The following is a 17,412-nucleotide window of genomic DNA, read 5'->3' on the forward strand; positions in this document are numbered from 1 at the left end:
ATCTGGTAGCTATGATCAAGTGAGTTGATAACTAAAGCTAACTAGAAAAGTCATGACCACAATTCTTGCACGTTGTGGGAAATTCATAGTAAAAAGAAGACAATATTGAACTGACAGTATGATAGCTTTCAGGTATTTGAATCCCCATAGAATTCATCACTGCTAATGGAAAGTAAATCCATCCAGGTCTAGTCTTCATCAACAGGTTAATTGAGATAATATTAATTATTCCTTTTTATTAAGTTTAGTGCCATCTTAAGGCATTGCTCCTCTTTGTAATTAGGCATTCATGTTAATTTACGTGAGGTGATTGCTTTCCTCAAAGTGCAGAGCACAAACTGAAATAGAAACTTATTTCTCCAGGGTAGCAGTGTTAACGTATTCTTGGTGCATAAAATATCAGATATGGCATGCATGGCTGGGACTATGGATAGTGGTGATGATGGCAATGGCTTGAGATGATAGGCTCTCAGAATGTAATGTTAAATTTATCTTCATCTAATCAGACCTTCTAAATGTCACTGACCATTATGTTTCTCTCATTTAGCCCAGTATGTTCTGTATGCTGAAGAATATTGGTGTTTAGCTAGACCTATGTTTCAATAAGTGCATCCCGTTCTCTTGTGGCAGTTTGTTCAAACAAGTTAATTGCTTTCCACACAGAAATAAGATCCTCAGTTATCCAATTTGAATTCCAGCTGCCATATACTGAATCCTTCTGGCCTTTTTTGTTCTTACATGTGATCCGAACCTGCTCAAGCTACCAGAGACCAGTGGCAATAAGGGAAAAGCAGGGACATGGACAGTATTCCCTTGGAAGATGAATCCTTTTCTTTGGAGCAACAAATCTCAAACTTGCTTTCACTGTTGAGAAGCTTGGAGTAGGCCCGACCCTTTCCAAAGGGATTACTCCATCTTAGGTGATATCTTTTTAGGGAGTTACCACTGTCCTGTACACACCCTGCTCCTAAAAAAATCCCTAGCTGCCTTTTTACTCTCCTCTCTCCATTTTCCACACTTCACAAATTCTCGTATATAATTGGCTGTTCTGTTATCCTTTTCAATTGATGACCTATCAATTCTTATTCCTAATTGCTTCTGCCATATTTTCACAGATTCTAGAAGGCCTTTCAGGTAACCCTGTCATCTTTCTTGATACTGGAATCACGGAATCACAGCTTTTGGCTCTTTATTGAACTCATCTTGAAAGAGCTCACAGTTCTCAATCATATTTGCTCTTTATGATGTTTTTTATTCACACTATCAGACTCACATTTTCTTCACCTTTGAGAAATCAGTGCTTCTGAACTACTAAGATGTATTACAGCCTGTTTTCTTTTTGCCCATTTTGAATATCAGCAAGCAGCAAACACCATTCCTTGGCTGACCACTGCCCTCTGGTCCAATTAACTTTATTTGTCATAGAAGGGTTCAGCATCAATTTGGTGTAGGATGGATGTTTTAAGTTAGAAAGTTCACATTATCATTTTTAGGAAAAGTGCCTTTGAAGTAAGAGCCACAGAGGTTGTTACAGTTTTTCACATACACAAGGCTTACGCACAAGAGAGGAGCTGTATATGATAAATTTTGTTGCAAATGACTTGAATCAAGGAGTTCTTGTTTGATCTGTCACAATTGAGTCAGAGATAATTTGAGACCATTTGGGTGGCAGGATGGATTTCAGCTGATGATTTATTTATGAATCTGAGAACAAAGATTATTTATGACTGCAAATGTGGGATAAACTGTAAAATTTCATCTATACCTGAAAATGAATCACAAACATTGAGCCAATATTGCGATCACAAACTTCCCTCCCAATATACTGTTTAGCAAACATATCACTATCTCATTACCTGTGGTCTTTGCCCCTAGAAGCTGGCAGTCTCATTCAGGCAGCAAAGATCTTTTAGCAGAGGAAGACATGATGAAATAATTGGTTTTGAAATAAACAGACATCAGTTCAGATTAGAGAGGATGCACTTTAATTAAGGCATCATCCAGAAAACTTCATTTGTGAGGGACACATTCGGTACCAGGGAATGCAAAAGCTGCTATGTTAAGGACTTTACTGGAATCAGGAACTAGTCCTCTTAGCTTCATATAGAAGCAATTTTTCTATGCCAAGGTCGTAGGTCCATAAAAAAAAGACAAAAGATCATGACTTCAAAAGCTGTATGCTACATTTAATCCTCCTTACAATGTGCTGAATGTACTTCCCTGCAGTTTGGTTTGGCTCAGAGCTGAAGCCATTAGCGTGCACACTCCTTCGGCAGAGTTACATCGCTGAGAGTAATTCTACCACAGCTCAGTGCAATTTAGTACTTCTCACAGTGCCTGAAAACAGGGAGCCCATGAATACAAATGGGAAGAATAATTTCATTAAATTATTTTTACAACTGCATAATTTCAGTAATTAAAACTTATACCGATCCAGAAGCTAGCAGAATATTTTACTAATGCACTGGCACTTATTAGATTTGTAAGGTTCACTAGTAAATTTGTGGGCAATGCAAGCTGCTGCTAAAAAGCTTCAAGGAGAAAAATCATTGAAGAGCATTTTGATTAGTATAAATATATTTATGTGAATTATGTGAATTACCTCCTCAAATTCAGCTTGGTGGGAACAGATGGGCTTTTTGCACATACCTGATTCTGTGGCTATTTTGCTGTGCTTCTGTTGACTCTGAGACACAGGTGTTTCTAGGCAACACTTACTGAATTCCCAAAGGAAAAATATCAGCATAGGAAAAGCAAAACTGAAAGCTGCCTGAGCCAGCAGGAGCAGAGCTGTGCTGAGGTAAGCCAACAGACCACTCTCAGTTCAAGGCCCAAGAAGTATTCTTATTTATTTCTTTGGGATTTGGGTCAAACTTCTAGGATATGATCTACAACACCAGTGAGAAACCCAAACTAGGTGGAGCCCAAGACAAGTGTAAGGGAGTGCTGAAAATAAGTTACTCAGCAAATAATTATGATCACACTCATTATAACCATGTCCAGAACATGGAAAACAAATGCAATAAAGCACATACATCACACAAAAATCCTGATCATATGTATTTTATCTTACTCAGGAAAAAAAGTCCTGCATATACAACAAAGGGAGCAGGGCTCTGTACAGATGTTATCACAGTGTCAGGGCCTAGGTTAGATTGAAGAAAGAAGAAATAAGTCATCTCAAAGTACATAATTCATTAGAAATGCATTTAGAAACTACAGTAGACTCAGAAAAGTACATGATGTTTTTTTCTTTGCCTCTCTTCTGTTTTTCTGCCAGAAAGGTCTTATATCTCATCTTCTTACAAGATTGTGAAATTGCTAGTCAAAAGAACAAATCTTTTAAAAGATTTAGAGGTTTTACCTTCTGGATTATATACAATGGTGATTTAATGCTAACTGGCTGCCATGCTGACTAGAGTAATTTTAGTCATAACAATTTATGGGCTGTTCAGAGTATGTCCCAAAAAATAATGGTGATGAATTTATGAGTTGTTCTGCAAGCAGTAGGACTGATGTTGTTGTGTCCTTGTCCCTCAAGCCCTCCTGCCATCCCAGGCACCTCTTTGGGCAGTCCTGGCTGTGCTAGGGCAGAGCTGGAAAAATCCCAGCCATTGCCACCAGTGCTCCACCTGTGATGTAATTCTCCTCACCTGCTGCTCTGTAGGAGCATTGATTCATGGCCTTTACTCCCTGTCCAGACTCAGATTTCCACGTAACATAGAAAATTGCTATCTTTGTCAACTTCTTTTCTTTTTCACATTGTGTGTTAAATTAGTCAGTATACTCAAAAGTTAGTAGAAAGGGGAAATTAAATAATGGAAGAGGAAAACAATGTTTTAGCTATTCTAAGTGTAAAAACAGCATCCATGGAAGAAAAAAATATGGATTAATTGTTCTGGTAGATAGAGGCTTTCCTGTTCTTCAGAAGTTTATTCTGGAGTATCTGCCTAGCTTGGGGGCCCCTAGTGCAAAAAAGACATGAGTCAGAGCAAGTTCAGAGGAGAGCCACAAGACAGGCTGAGTTTGTTCAGCCTAGAGAAAAGGCTCTGAGGAGACCTTACAGACTGGCACTCCAGTAAGGAGTAAGGCAGGGAGCCTACAGGAAAAATGGGGAAGGACTCTTCATCAGGGAGTGCAGTCACACGACATGAGGTTACTGCTTTAAACTGAAAGAAGGTTGCACAGAGAAGCCATGGATGTCCCATCCCTAGAAGTGTTCAAGACCAGGTTGGATGGGGCTTTGGACAGTCTGGTCTAGTGGGAGGAAGTACCTGCTCAAGGCAGAGGGGTTGGACTAGATGGCCTTTATGGTCCTTTTCAACCCAAATCATTCTAGGATTCCATTTTTCTGTGATTCTCACAGATATCCCAGTAAGGGAGGGTTTGCCATGACAGCTTTACTTGCCTGCTGGAGACTTAGATCACAGGTACTTTGAAATTCATGAGGATTTGCCTTTCCTCTCAGTAGTAAAAGGATTGTTACTGAAACCTTTAGGCTTTCCCATTCATACTCACACAAGTCCTGTTGATGATTATACCTGTTATACCTGATCACAGATACCAGTATTTCAAACACCGAAGTCTTAGCCAAAGCTATAGAGCATATTCACCTTATCTGTACTGTGCTGTAACTACCAGGTAAAACTGTAAAGATGACAACAAAAAAGGAGTCAGTGCATGTCTGGTCTGCTTTCTTACACTGGAATCACTCTCTAGAGTTACATGGCTGAAGTAAGTAGATTTACACTCGAGAAGATTAGAGAAGATTTAGTTCTTTGACTGTCACCCATATCTGCCTCTTATCTCATCATTGTCATGCTTGTACTATAGTGTTTAAAACTGTTGAGGAATGTAACATCTAACAGTAACTCTGGGAAAGTTGATCTGTGAGATAATAGAAGTCAATTTTCCATAGCGGAATCCTCATTTTATTTTCATTCATGCTGAAATATTTTATTTGAACAGACTGAAACTGACGTTGTGAATCGTAGAGAAAAGTCTTACTCTGAAAGAAAATAATTATAAAGAACAGTGATGGTTTAGTGCTAGTTTTCCATTGAAGTACCTTTATCTCTGGCAGAGTAGCACCTGATTTTCTCTTTAGAGGAAAGATCAGAAGCAAGCAACTTTGTATTTCATAGAATGGCTTAATTTGGCAGGGACCTTAAAGACCAACCAGATGCAACTCCCTGCCATGGGCAGGAGTGCCAACCACTAAATCAAGCACTAGATCAGGCTGCCCAGAGCCTGCTCCAACGTGGCCTTGAATACCTCCAAGGATTGGGCACCCACAACCTCTCTGGGCAGCCTCCAAAGCTGAATGAATAAATGAATGAATAAATAAATAAATAAGTCTATATTTAACTTAAATGAGAATTTGTTTGAAATATTACAAGCTGTCACATCCAGCAGAACTAAAATGCCTAAAGCAGAATACTCATAAAATAGAAATCATAACTCACACCCAGCTACAAAAATATGCCCTTATGCACATACAGTTCACTAACTTCTCTACAAATAACTTCTGCAAGCACTTCCCCACATTCTCACATCCTAATGTGAATCCCAACACAAACAGTAACAAGATTATTTCATATACACCTGAGTGATTCTAGTTGAGCTTGAAAATAGTAAGCTATTTGCCAGGCATCACAGATAGAATAACCAAAATTTAAAGATATACAGGATCACTCACAACGCTGGAAGATGTTATATACAATTCACATTTACCATTTTGTCTGCAGTGACTAATGAAGATTGCATTCCGCCTGGTAATGAGATATAGGACTCTGCCCTGTTACCATTCTGCAGTTTTCCTAGACTTAGAGGTAAGTCTCCAGGTTCTTGTAAAGTATCACAGTTCTCACTGTTATGAGGATACTCAACACATATACATACATTTTTCTGTGTTGCAGCAGAGGATTTTAATAGCTCAGTAGTCAGACCATTTATTTTCTTTCAAAAGCCGTATGACTGAATTTTATGGAACAGAACAAGACTTTTATGTTTGAATAGAATAAACAGGCAATTCCACACTGGAATAGTTAAATGAATTTGTTTTTATAACAGGAGTGGTTTTTTTTGTTGCAACCATTTAAGTACAAAGACAATTGGATGAGCTAGGAATTATTAATTCCTTTTTGTTGTGGAAAAGGCTGCTGCATCAATTCATAATGCATTTTACTTTGCATTTATATAATGAGTTTTCTTTTGCTGAATCCCTAAACAGCAGGAGAACTCGGTTCAGCTGAACTGGCCATGCTGAGTCATAACAATTCAGAGGTTGTGGGGGCGGAAATCTAATTATCCCCTGGCCCTCACCATAGATCAGTTTCTCTGGGCAAAGGTTGGTGAATAAGACTAAATGACTGTGGAAACCTTCTCCATTCAGATCCTGCTAGCAAGTTACTGGTCTAGAGCTCAAGTAATGATCCTGACTTTACCTCCAGCTGTTTTACCAAATAGGCTAGATGTAATTGGTACAGGTATCCATTATGTCAAGGCACTGTGCAAATTACACCTGCATTGTCTGAGAAATTTGCATCCACAATGAAACATGTACTATAAGCTACCAAATTTGTGAGGATGCATCTTCAAGGGCCATGTAGTTAATATGCAAGGCAAATTACATTGATGGAGCAGTTCATCACAAGCCAAATACTTCAAAGTGTTCCCTGGTTCTTTGTGGGTATTCAACAGGTAGGATAGGATCAGGCTCAACTGCAGAAGTCCTCTCCCTTCAACACTGATCACCAGCCCTAACAGTCAAGCCAGTGCTTACAGCAAGACCAATGGCCTCCCTATAGCTTCCTTGTGGTTTGGATGTTTCTATAAGCAAAACTCTAAGAAAAAGAATCACTAGCTTTGGAAAACCTGTGGTCAACATGCCTGGATGTTGTGTGGTAAGAGGCAGCTTTGAATCAGCTCTGAGAAAATATTGAAGTAAAGCAGCCTCTGAACTATTTATTATGTTGGTCTGCTCAAGAGGACTTGCGGCTGTTTCTAAAGGTGGGAGTCGTGGGCCACATCGCTCATCCAGATAGCATGGCTATGTATGTAGACATATTCTGGCCATATCAAACATTAGGAAAATGCTAATTCCCTCCAAACAAGGACCCTGAGGCAAAAAATTATCTGTCACTGAAATTCCAGGGGGTTCACTGTGAGTCTGATTCAAGAAGTAGCCAAGAAGAGCTCTTTACCTGGACATGTAGGAAACTTGTAGTGAGAAGAGAGAATGATGAAATGATATAGACATCTCCAGGAGAAAAGCTGAAGATGTTGCTTACTAACAGTAGTTCAAAGTACTCTTTTGCTCATAGCCAAGATTCACAGACATATGGAAACAGTAGTGTTAGCAAGTTCATCATTAAAACTAATAATGAAGCTCAGTGGAGAATAACAACTTGCATGACTGAACCTTTAGATTACACAAGATAGAAAGATGTGAGCAAGAAAAAAACCATACAATTAAAAATTTCCACCTAATTAATTATCACCTCACATTTCTACCTGTTTAACTTTAATTAGTTGATTAGCTTCTCATGCATGTCCTGGGACAAGTAAATCTCAAGGACAGATTTGGAGACTGATCAATCCAGACTTGAAAGCCATCCAAGCATTATAACATGATCTGTAAGAAGGTGCTAGGCTATCTAAGAGAAAAGTAGAGAAACAGCATTTCAAATCTGAGGTAGACAGCTATAGTCTCATTAGAAAATGTGTCCTACCTGTGAGGGGAAAAAAATAATTAAAAAAAAGTATTTTCTAACACTCCAGCTAGCATTTGCTGTTTCCTAGGACATTTGTGCTATCTGGCACAGTACATAGACTGACACTCTTAGCTCTTAAAGGTCAGTGACTATTAATTAAGATTTCACTGTACACCCATCTCTTGAAGTATCTCTCCTCAGCTTGCCATCTGGAAGGTTAATAGTGGACAGATTTGCAGGCCATGCTGCAACACTCAGACCCAGAGACAAATTTCAGACTCCTGATTGCAGCAGCTGTTCAGATCTGACTTTTGGGATGATTTGCAGAGAAGGGATCCCCTCTGAAAGGTTGGGTTTGGTATCAGGCATTGAATAGAAACTGATTCCAGTGCTGATTACTGTAATGTTGAGGGCTTTCATGCTGGGTACATAAATAACCAAGTGTAACACAAAAAGGTAACAAGGGATTCTCCACAACCAGCTGGGTGGAGAGAGAAACAATCTCTTAAATGGATACCATCTTTCCTTAACAAAGAAAAGACGTTAGGACAATGTTTCCTTGTACCTTCACTTACATCATGCTGAACACCAGCCTTAGAATTGAGGTAATAACACAGGAACATTGCAGCCCTTGTTTCAGGATCAGGGAGAGCAAGACTAGACTAGCTTTTCAGACAGTCAACTTCTTTAACTTCTCTGCTACTCTTGAGTGTTTTTGGCAATCAAACATTCACAACTGACGCTACAAATACATAACTCCTGGGATGGTATTCATAAGCATGTTCAACTGGCTGGCTTTGGCTCTCTCTTTTCTGAAGAACAGCCCACTTCATTATATCCTTTAGCCCTAAATAGCTGTTGTTAGCTAGTACCTGACATTTACAAAAGTATTGGAAACAACAGTTTCTGTGCTTTAACATTCTCTGACTTTAATTCCTTCTTACAACCTCAGTTACTTCAACTATTCCTTGCATTAGAACCACTGCCTGAGAGCTGCAGAAAAGCACAATAACCCAGTGGTTCTGCTCATGCTTGAAAAATTATGTTGCAATCTGCACCCTATGTTGTGCTGTAGTCTTATACCATGCACAGATCGTCAGCTGCTGAAGGCCAAGGACATGTGATCAAGCTTAGCTGTCCCACATGCATGGAGTCTTGTTCCCTGGTAACATTTTGCAGCCTGTATAATAGAAAAACATCATCCAGAGTAGTAGGCAGCGTTCCCCAGAGAGCAAAATTTGCAGCTACAAAAAAGGCTGTTATTTGGTGCAGTACTCCAGCACTGCTCAGCACTTTGCTCTAGTTCTGTTTTGGAAGACATCTCATGAAGGAGGATGTCTCACATTATCAGCAATGGACAGCAGCTGCTGCACAGAGACGAGAGGTCTTTAGGTGATCAGCTGCACTGGTAATAATTCGAAAAGATGAGAGTTAATTAGCTCAGAGTAAACCAAGAAGGGATCTGATTAGCTGGAGTACTAAAAGCCAATTACTCTTAGAACACAGCTAGATGGCTTTACAAAGCTAAGAAAGACACCATCTGATAGCATTTCCAACACATGAGCTCCAAGCACCAAAACAAGGACCTCTTCCAGCTCTCTCTCAGAACGTGTCATTCTGGTTGAGGGCAAGTTTAGGAGAGTTTTACATATTTTCAGGATATAATTTCTGCAAAGGCTTGTAAGATACCTAGCTACTCATGAGCAGCTGTCACATGGAGAAACACTCACCATCATGAGAACCACTGTTAGAAGCAAAAGAATATAAATAGTCCCTTGTTCAGGCAGCTTGCTCTCAGCCACCCAGAGATCAGCATCAGTTCAACCTTCCACCAGCTGCACCCCTGTTTTTTGACAAGAACAAACCATCCCAAAGATTTTCTTTCCTGTGGTTTGCATGTTAGAGTATCTAAGAGCCCTCTACTTGTGGTGTTAATCCACATCTGAAATACTGATAACCGTATTCCTGGACATTTAAGCATATGCCATGGCTTACATAAAAATTACATAAAAACAAAAGGATAATTTAAGCAGGCAAAGCCAAGAATGTGAGCAAAGGACAGACCATCTGTGGGCTGGTGTGTGGCTGCCTCTGTAGCTGCTACCACTCAATTCCAGCTGGGGCTGTCTGCTTCTTTCTTATAAGCATGCTGTCAATGCAAATTGACAGGAATCCTCAAGATTGGAGCCTCAGAATGTATTCCCTTATGCAGCGCTAATTGTTCACAACAGGACAGATATCGCAGGAGAGGATGTTTGACTAATTGCATATCAAATTACACCCAAGCCAAAGAACACTCACAGAAGAGGCAGCATGTAATTCCAGGTGGGGTGAAATGGGATCATATGAATGCATCAGCTCTGCTGCTTAGGTTCTCCTTAAATTCTCACAGTAAATATTCAGTAGAATTTGCAAGGCCATAAGCCAGTACTCTGCATGGATGTGAACTGCATCCATAGCGCGTATGGGATTGGGTCTTGTGTAATTCATGAGGATAGCCACACAGGGTCACAGCAAAGGCTTGTTTAGCTCAGCATCCTGTCTCTGAGTCTGAGCAATAAAAGATTTGTAGGAAAAGAGCATAGGGAACAGGATAAGCATAGCATGTGCCTCCCCTGCTCTCTCTTCACTCTACAGAGTCACCAGTTTAGGGATTTCTAGAGGCTTAATAGCCCACAAGAGACCTTTCTCCCCTGATTCTGTCTAATTGCTTCTTCAGCCCATTTTTACTTGTGATAGCCAAAATATCCTATGGCAAGGAGGTGCAAAATTCAATTACGTATTGTGTGCAGATGTTCTTCCCTTTAATTATCTTCATTAATAATTTCATGTCTTTTCTGCTAATTCCTGTGTTATAAGAAAAAACGAATCATCTTTCCTTACCTCTGCAATTTTCACTTCCTCTTGTAGATTGCTGTATATTATTTGGAGAAGATTAAACCTTGAATTGACTCATCTCACATAATAAGAGATAAGAGATCACATCTCTCTGTTAAATTCCAACCGTAACTTTTAGTGGACCTGTTCTGAATTCCAGGTGCAAGAAATGGTCTCTGCGTAGCATTCAGGCTTTGAATACAAATTACAGCATGAATATGCCTCCAGCATTATTATCCATTCGGCCACTGGGATTTAGAAACTCTTTGTATCTTATCTGGTTGCCATAGCCGTTCTCATAGCCTGTTATTCCTATGCTTTGTACCAGATCTGTAAATATAAAGCTGTGCTTTGGGTTTCCTTCAAAGGTATATTATTTCAATGATATTCTCCCCATGTTCAGACAGAGAGTCTTCAGCAGACCCCCAGCTGTGAAGACAAAAAGCCTCAGATCAAACAGAAAGAGAAAAACAACCCCACCCCCCTTTTCTCCTTGTCTTCACACTTAACATTTTGCAAAACACTGCTGTGAAGGTCTTTTCCTTCTGCAACTGTTCCACCCATCACCAGATACTCCATGTTATTCAATTAACATCTCTCCTACCTTTCATTTAATCCCATGTACCCATCTTTTAAAAATCTACTAGATGAACAGTTTTGACTGCTTGCCATAAGCAAAAGTCATTTTTTTCATTCTCGAAACCATATTCACGCATCAATTCTTCACCTTCAGACCAGAAACTTCCTCACTTCTTGTTTTCAAAGCCTGTCTTTGCACGAGTGGCCTCTGTCAAGGCCCAGTTCTCCACTGCTGTGGAAAAAGCTTCATATGTACAAAGAGAGCCTGGTTCTCATCCTGCCTCCTAGTCCCTTAAATGAGGTCTGGGAAGGGGTGGATCCTGGCTCCAACTCTTCTGGTCAGTCAGTGCACTGCATGCACCTGAGCTCCCCTGGGTTGGCCCTGCCTTACCACCAGGTGCTCAATCACTGGTTCAAGCTGTGACTTAGCATTTCTGCTACAGCCTTTATGGGTCTCTTTCAATTCAGATTATTCTATGATTATAAGTGAGGAGTCAACAGGGCTGGTCTTAAGATGTGATATAATTAACTTAAAATTTGTTATTCAGTGACACTTAATGATCAGTGTTAAGTTATCTCTCTGGATTTTAGGCTTATTAGCTTCTGGCTGCCCGAGGGTAGGTGATAGGAAGAACAGTGGTTAAATAACGAGTGTGTACACTCTGAGAGTAACACAATAATACCCTCTCTCTGTTTTTCCCCAGTGGTGCCCCTTGGTTATACCTCCATAGTCTTATTCGACTCCTGATATGTATTGAAAAATTAACAATCAAAGGTCAGTAAAGTTACTTATTACTGGCAGTGAACTATATTAATTAGAGTTTAACTTTAGCTGCCATGACACCAGATGAAATATGAGCACTGTCTTCAAAAACTTCCCGATCTCGTCTCCCAGCCTCCCACAGTTCATTAAATTTACCCAACCGGAATGTACCTTGTGCTGCTCAGGTCAGGCACACACACTAGATGTTAATCAAACAAGCAAAATAAATAAACAAATAAATAAAACTGGACTAAGAAATGAATGTATTAACAATATGAAATGTTGGCCTTGGGGCACTGCAAAGGCACAGGATTCAAACTAGCAATAAAAAAAGACTCTGTTTATGCTTCAAAATGTAATAATTTTTCATTGTGACAGTCGGCTGCTTATAAAACACGACTCTATAATCTTAAAACAGCATAATAAAGCTCCTTGATACCACGCATCTGAATTTCTAGCAGCTTATCTGCCTTCATGTCCCATGCTTACCCTACCCACAAGAACATGGGTTCTTCTAGGGAAGAGTCTGGCTGATGGCTCTCCAGCTCAGGCTCATTACCATGGGGTGCAGAGCTGGAAGACTCAGCTGGGGATGCCTGTGTCACCCACACAGCAGGCAAGGAAGTGCCACGCACAGTCCCTGCTTGTTATCAGTGTTATCAGTGCTGGCAGCTCCTGAAGAGCCTCTTCAAGAAAGTTCCAGTGGACAGCCATGAGTAGAAATCACTGGCAGCATGACTGTATTGAACCCAAAGTCAAGGGCATCTCTTTCTTAGGTGAAAATAAAAGATGCAACCATCTGGAAAGGCAGTGGAAATTCCTTATTCTAAATGACTTTTAAGGTATCTTTAATCTCCCTATTATTTTGCATGTTTTTTTTCTAAAGAGAAAAATATATGTATCCCTACTGTATTTGAATTTGGCTATCATAAGCTTTATGTTATTATATGAAAAGGTCTGTACCTATTTGGTATGTTTCAATGGAGTTCTTTTTCAAAACAAATTCACAGAATTATTTACAAGTACTCAGAAATTAGCTCTAATTTAGAGTTCAGCATCAGCAAAATCAATATCTTGTAGCTTTTGCAACCTGTCCATGTCTGTTTAGAGAGAAAAAGCATTGCATTCAGGATAGGAATGGACATAATACATTCTATATGCATGAAAGAAATAAGGAAAATTAGAATGTGATCAATCAAAACGAGAACATTTCAGCAAGGATAAATCAGACTAAGTCAGTCATTCTGGGTTAAGGGAGTTAACCCACATGGTGAGTTGTGATCCTTGTGGTTCAACTGACGTCCAAAGCTGAAATGCGTCGTTTTCATTTTTAGAGGTAGCCACAGGCACTGGCATATCTGAGTAAATTCAGCAAGGATATTTTAAGGATTAAAGCATCCTAATCTGAACTGAAAGGAATGAACTGTTTTATTAGCTGGTCTGACCTTTGGAATCAGACTTATGACTTCAGTGATAACTCACATTTTATCACCTTTTATTCCTCTCACTCCTATAAACTCTGAAAAGTGTGATCCCGATTTTATTCCCCTCCTACATCACCAGGGGAATCATTTATTGAGTTCACAATTTATACTATGCAAATTCACTCAAAGCAAAGATGGCACCCAGGGTCCATGCTGATGAAAATTGCAGTGTCTATTTTATTTGGTGTAACCTCAAGTCCAGCCCTGCCAAAGAAGACCTGGGGGCACTGCGGGACATGAGCCAGTAATGCTGCCCTCACAGTCCTCTTTGAACTTAAATGATTCTATGATTCTATGATCATTCATCATGGTAATCTGGGTCATATGTTACACCATCAGAGAGAAGCATGTCGACATATTAAGTTAAAGCAGAGATGCAGACTGAGCAGTAGTTCAGATCTCAATCAAGTAGATGGGAGAGAGAAGCTGTAGAAGAAAGAACAGTAGTTGGAAATAGATGATCTTTAAGTTCTCTTCCACCCTAAGCCATTCTGTAACTCTACAATTCTGGAAAATGGAGACTCCGGGAGATTAAATGTTTTTTTTTTCTCAAAATCATGCAAGTCTATTGCAACACAGAGAGCTGAACCTCCCAAGTCCCAGCCTAACGTCAGCTATCCTTTGCTTTTGCAGCCTGCTTTACTCCATTTACACTCCTAGAAATTACAATGGTTGGAAAGCCACTGGCAGTGCAATCTGAAGTGCACTGCAGAGAGCAAGTGCCCTGAGGCTTGGGCAGACCTTGCTGCTGCTCCGTACTAATGCTAATCAAGCAACGCTGAAAGGCAATTTTGGGATTTCATTGTTTGGCGGTGCTCATGGATGCGGCACCTGGTACACGTCACATCCAATTTGAAAGCAGATCCGTCTCGCAGATCTTGGTTGCTCAAATGGGCAGCAGAACAAAACTCAGGCTGAAGCTATGTGCTGCTGTGTTAAAAGAGCCAGATGAAAAAGAAGCTGTAGAGCCTGTATAATTATCCTCGCTAAGAAAGGGGCTTACAGATAAAAGTATTTGTCCCTTTGGCCACCTAGATTTTTCCCTTTTGAGATTGATCTCTATCAGGACATCTATTTAAAATTCTAAAGGGTTTTTATTTCATCCCAAAAGTAATTTTATAGAGCTGCTAGAAAAGAGGATTTACAAAGGAGACATTTTTTTCAGGTGATCTGGGAACTACAGTTATCATTATCATCAGATCTGAAGGTTAGAGCTGTGGGTTGTCCCAGTGCAGTGCTTCTTGAGGGAGGGATAGGGACAGAGCCTGAGATCCAGAGAGGTTTTACACAATTGCTAAAGATGGAGATGATGTAGAATATTTTTACTGCATATCTTAGTGTCTTCAAGCTGGCACTTTGAAATTTATTTTTATTTTGTAGGAAAGGGCAATTTATCTTTTATAAGTTATCCTCTTCTTTAGGGTAATTTTTACTGGTCAAGCATTTTTCAGCCAATTCAATAACTGGCCAAAACTGGGTACTAAGAGTGTGATTTACTGCATCTGGTCACTTTTCATGCCTTGCCTAGCAACAAGATCCAGCAACAATAAACTCTACCATTTAGTTAACATTCTGTAGAATATATTAGCTTTGATCAAGTTTAAATTTATTTCTTCAGTGTTTCTTTCAGCACTATATTGTAACATTACTTCTCCTTGGGTGAAGCAGAGGTTTTCAGGGGAGCTCCTAGTAAACCTGTTGGCTAAATAGTCAGGTGTTACAAAATGTGAAAATAAAGGAGGAAAAAATAATTAAATCTACCAAACACTATTATGAAATGTTGGGGTGTTTTCAGTAAATGTGAGAACAAGGCAAAAAAGCACCAGACTTTAGCTTCTTCTCAGAGATAGAAACCCAAAGTTACAACTTTAAAGCACAGTGGTGCTGTTGAAAAACCTGGAATTCACTATAGATGTTTAACCTCTGTCATGCATATCTGGATGAAACAAAGCACGTTACTGCCCAGCCAATATTATACTGCCCAATATTTGGCAGCACTGAGGCATAGATTCCCACAGAAACAAAAGCAGATTCCTCGCTCCAGGATTTTGGATTGCTGTCTTTTTACTGCTTGATTATAATTACTTTTCTGTGCCTGTCCATACTGCTGTGTAGGCTGCCACAAAGGCTGGAGAGTTTCAGAGGTGTCTGAGGTGTAAGGCTGCTCATTTCTGTCAGCATCACATGGAAATGACTACTTTGGGTGCTGACTGTGCACGATGTTTCAGGAGTATGCCATCTGTTCATTAGGACTTAGTTATGTCTCCAAATTAGATAGCACTCAAGAACGCATAGTCTACCTCCTGGGTGTTGTAGGACCAATAAAACTGTGAATGTGCACTGTGAACTGCTTCCTCTGGCTGTTCTTTGTATGAGCTCTTCACAAAACCCTTACATCAAGCAGTAAGTGTCTCTGCAGTCATTCCATTGATTTCAATGGCATTGCTCAAGTAGTAACTCAGTGTGAATAAGGGTATCCATCTGGTCCTTGGAGATGTAGCTGCATCAGCTGAAGGATCTGTCGAGCATTCCCCAAGCAGTCTGTGTTCACAGACATAAAGGCTGGCACAAAATTAGGCTGGGGAGAACACTGATAAAGCAACAGCCAGAACAATCCAAGCAATAGATAAAAACCCTGTTACAATCCAAGAGTGGTTCCCCAGGTGTAATTAGGGAGTGCACTGTTATGCAATTAAGAAAATTAATTAGAAGTAAACGTTCAGGGAGTGCAGGTTGAAAACGTCGCAGCAGTCATGTCTGGGTTTGTGGTACTTTAAAGGTCTGCTGGTGTTTTAATTGGTTTTACTTGCTTTAATTGTGTCTGCAAATGAACTCTATTCCTAGAGTTCTCTACTGACCACTCCAATGGCATGTAGCATAATTTACTACACATATTAGAATATTCCAACCTACCAAAACCAATATCAAAACACACAGTTCACTTTTTGCTCAATACAGCAAACCTCTGTGATCTGACCAGGTTTATTCTAGTTCTAGTTGAACACCCTCAGAAAGGCTTCTATTCTGATTTAGTTGTCTCCACCCATCCATGTAACAATCCTGAGTTTAGGGATGGAAATATTTCCTCTCCAAGTATCCCTAAGCCAATTATCATTATATTGCCACCTACTTTTAAATGAAATAAAGACATCTGGGCAATGTTACTTTTTACACCCTTTTAAAAATTACAGAAATCCCAAAACTGAAGTGTTCATTTGGAGTAAGACAAACCTGAAATGCAAAAATACTCCTGACATCTATAAAAATTTCAACTGTTCTATGTATAGGAATCTGGAGAATCAGTGTCTTAATTTGATGGCTACTTGACTTTTTAAGACATGTCCTGTGTGTGGCACTTACAAAATGTACCTTGCCTTCAGATATGTACCTCCCCCCCCCCCCCCCCTTGACAACAGGACATCACCATTAAGCAGTTCCATTACATTCCAAAATGGTATAGCTCTTACTCTGGGGTTCAGACCTCAGGCTACACAGCTCTATGAAGAGGCTTTAACCCAGTGGGGCTCCCTCTCATTTTGGCTTTCTATTTTTCTGGTATTTGAGTATTTAGTGCAGTGGTGTAGCTTCCAGAGGAGTGGAGAGGAGCCTCCCCTCCGAGACCACCACAGGGCAGGGTGGTAGAGCCTATCCTGGGGACAGGAGATGCTGATTTGAATCACCTGCAGAAAAGAAAGGTTTGAAACAGAGCTTCCTGCATCCATCCTACTCAAGGGCTTAAACCACTACATCACCAAGGATGAGGAGAGAGTGTGTGTGGCAGGGAAACAAGTTCCCCATAGACACATTTCAGATGGAAACAGCGCTATCACTGTATTTCAGAAGGAACTGGATCCTCCTGATGTGCTGCAGACATGCTGTGATATGCCTCTAGGACAGAGCATCTCAGAGGACTTCTTTCTAGAAAAACACCTTGTACTTGGAACCTGTTTGTCTGAGTTAGATGCCAAAAACTGTGAAAACTAAAATATTTCTG

Source organism: Lagopus muta, chromosome 2, assembly GCF_023343835.1.
Source record: "Lagopus muta isolate bLagMut1 chromosome 2, bLagMut1 primary, whole genome shotgun sequence".
NCBI classification, from domain to species: Eukaryota; Metazoa; Chordata; class Aves; order Galliformes; family Phasianidae; genus Lagopus; species Lagopus muta.